This window comes from Coenobita brevimanus, chromosome 114 (genome assembly GCF_032717465.1).
Source record: "Coenobita brevimanus isolate Jiangsu-jjx chromosome 114, ASM3271746v2, whole genome shotgun sequence".
In the NCBI taxonomy this organism is placed as follows: Eukaryota; Metazoa; Arthropoda; class Malacostraca; order Decapoda; family Coenobitidae; genus Coenobita; species Coenobita brevimanus.
This window is the reverse complement of record NC_137067.1, coordinates 14,306,673-14,310,263: the sequence shown is the minus strand read 5'-3', so window position 1 is coordinate 14,310,263 and position 3,591 is coordinate 14,306,673. Positions and strand designations below refer to the sequence as shown.

General features: G+C 39.2%; 1 pseudogene; it reads right to left on the bottom strand.

Moving 5' to 3' along the window:
* Nucleotides 1–1,320: 1,320 nt before the first annotated feature.
* Nucleotides 1,321–3,241, bottom strand: LOC145418404 (SCAN domain-containing protein 3 pseudogene; annotated as a pseudogene).
* Between the last annotated feature and the right edge of the window lie 350 nt (nt 3,242–3,591).

Here is a 3,591-nt window from a genome sequence, read left to right as displayed (position 1 = left end):
GTGATCTGGGTGATGCCCAACTCTTTCAGAGACTGCTTGAAAACATTTGACATGAAATTACTTCCCTGGTCTGACTGTACCTCCTTGGGCAGACCAAACTTGGTGAAGAACCCTAGCATTTCCTTAACCACATTCTTTGCTTAGATATTTCTAAGTGGAATGGCTTCAGGATAACGAGTAGCCATATCAATCAGGGTCAACACATAAGAAAATCCTGAAGAAGTCTTAGGAAGAGGGCCCACAATATCCACCAACACACGGGTGAATGGCGCCTCAAAAGGAGGAATGGGAACTACAGGTGCAACCTTTTCGGTCTGATTCCACTTCCTCACAACTTGACAGGTGTGACAAGACTTACAATACCAGGAAACATCTCTGAAGATACCTGACCAGTAGAAGTGTTTCAAAATGCGTGCCACAGTCTTCCTCACTCCAAGGTGTCCTGCCAAACTGGAATCATGAGCCACTCTAATGATATCCTGCCTACAAACACGAGGAATGACAACTTGATGTAAAACCTCCCATCCACAGTCGGCTGATGCTGTTGGGGGTCTCCACTTCCTCATAAGTACTCCTGACTTTATATAATAACAAGTAGTAGCATCAACTGACTCTTCCTCACTGCAAGCAGAGTTAGCTAGACCTTTCATCTCAGGGTCAGCAACCTTCAACTCAACCAACTCTTGAGACAAATTATCAACACTACGGGGTACTGCCTCATCTGGTGAGTGGTCCAAATTAGCAAGAAAAGTGCCAGCTAGGATAACATCATCATCATCATTATCCTCTAAGTCAGTGCTTCTCAAACTATCTTATGTGGCGGACCGGCAGTTTTTTTTTTTTCAATGTGCAAGCGAAGCAAGCCAATCCAAGGGCAGTCATCATTGACGTAACAAGTCTTCCCAGTGTGCCATTGACCAGTACCATATTTGTGCCATATAATTAATTGTTTACGATCCGAGACATTCGTAGTAATATTCATTTATACAGGAAAAACATAATGAATAGATAATAAAAGTAAGTTGACATTTTTTTTTTTAATTGATTTTGTAAACAAGTAATTCAATATTACAATATAAATAAAACAATTATTAACAAATCAAACTAGCAAAGCCTTATGAACAAATATAAGCATGTGTATGAGTAATAAAACGAAAATTATAATGAATAAAGTAGCTTGAAAATTATATATTTTTCTTATTTCAAACCCCAATGAATAAATGTTAAAATACAAATTTGAAAGGAATAGGTAACATTAAATTTAAATGAATGATTATTCTATTAACGCAATACACAGGCAATGCAAAACCTTAACCTTTACTAATGTGAAGGGTGAGCCTGCTTCTTATTTATCAACTTATCCAATCGTGGTTCAATTGAGGACAATGCCACTCGCAATGGAGAATGAATATCCATACAATTCCTGTATTTTGTCTTAATGACACTCATTGTTGAGAAGCCAGTCTCGCAGAGGTAGGTTGAAGGAAAAGGGAGAAGTGTTTTCAGGGCAATTTCACTAAGCTCAGGATATTCTGCTTTCACTTTTATCCAAAAGGAAGCAAGTGATGTTGAAGTTTCGAAACTTGTCTTCAATCCTTCGTCAGCAGCCAGCTCCAACAATTTATCCTCCATAGTGACACTTAGGTCGAAGTCATCTCTCAGTGGCATAAACGGATTTCGGATCCATCCAGTCCCTTTCAGTGGATCTTCTTCTGCTGGAAAGTAATGCTGAAAATGATCTGCCAAATTAATCAAGTGTTCTTTGATGACATTTCTTAGAGATGCAACATTAAGGTCTTCGCCTGCATCGGCGATGACTGTTGCCAGTTGGTGAAACATGTCATAACAATCTCTTGACACTCGATTCTTCCATGCTTCTAGCTTTCGTTTTTGCCCATCGATCTTGTCTGCCATCGTAAAACACGATGCCATCCTTCCTTGCATGGAGATGTTGAGATCATTAAAGATGGCAAAGATATCAGCCAAATAAGCCAGCTTGGCTAGCCAATCCACATCTCGGAACAATTGTGACCAATTTGGTTTTTTGTCCTGAAGAAACAAGACAAGTTCGTTTCGTAGCTCAAATACTCTTGACAGAACTTTTCCCCTCGATAACCAACGTACATCGGCATGCAATAGGAGCTGTTTATGATCAGCTCCCATATCATCACATAATGCTGTGAATAGTCTCGAATTTAAAGCATTTGCTTTTACATGGTCCACAATTTTTACTACCTCACTGAGCACACTATTTAGTTCTGTTGACATTTTTCTTGTTGCAAGACTTTCTCGGTGAAGGAAGCAGTGTGTTGACTTACATTCTGGGGCAAGTGCCTTGATCTGGGTAACCACACCTGAATGCCGTCCTACCATTGCGGCAGCACCATCAGTACATACGCCTACACAAAACTTGAAATCCAACCCACATTTGTTAACAATATAGTCGCTCACAGTCTTGAACACTTCAGAACTAGTTGTTTTTGTTGGTAGTGAAGCAGAGGAAAAAAACTCTTCTTTCAAATCGCCCTCATGTTCACAGCGCACATACACCATCAGAACTGCCTGATTAGCAACGTCTGTACATTCATCAAGCTGCAAAGAAAAGTACTTTGCTAATTTAATCCGTCCTATGAGCTGATCTTCCATATCGTGTGCCAGATCGTAAATTCGTCGAGCTATAGTGTCATTTGAAAGTGGAACCTGAGCCACTTTCCTTGCTGCTGGCTCACCCAACATTTCTGTGCAAACATCTTTAATACAGCCTATCACTAGCGTCTCACCAATTGTGTATGGCTTTTTAGCTTTAGCAACTCGAAGTGCTATATACTTTATAAGAAGCCCGCAAAGCACTAGTATTTGTGTGTGACACTTCAAAGATCTGTTTCTGACGGCCTTTTAAATCAACATGCTTTCTTTCAAAGAACTCTTTCGACTTCGAACTCATTACTTTATGTTTTGTATTTAAATGCCTTTTGAGGTTTGACGGCTTCATTGAGTCGTTAGCCAACACATCTCCACAAATAACACACTGCGGTTTAGGCACTCCCCCATCATTCGTGGCTACAAAACCGAATTGAATGTATGAGGAGTCATATTTCCGAGTAAAGCCAGTACGAATTCTTTTTGCCGGCAACACTTTGGTTTCAATTACATCGCTGTCATCTGCTTCAGAATTATTTGTGTGTTCAGCAACCGGATGTTTTGGTCTGATAAACATGTCCATTGGGCCTCGCTTTGCCATCTGTAAATTTGGGATAAAAATAATGAATATAAATTCCATAACCCGGGTATATACTTAATTTATGATATTAGGATGAAAGCCGAATAAATGCAGTGGGAATGCTTTTATTGAGAAATATTTATTTAATTGTTTAATTATTTATTTGTTTTAATTAATTTTATGTGGAGAAATACAAATGATACTAAAGCAAATACATCATAAATAGTGTGAACCAGCCTTTAAAATTATTAGTACTTACTATTTCTGATCAGTGGGTTGGGACGTGGTCCCAAATGACAAACACGCAGATGCTCTCTGTTCCACTTCTTGATGGTAACTAACTGACTGCTCCACACGTGATATGTTTCATG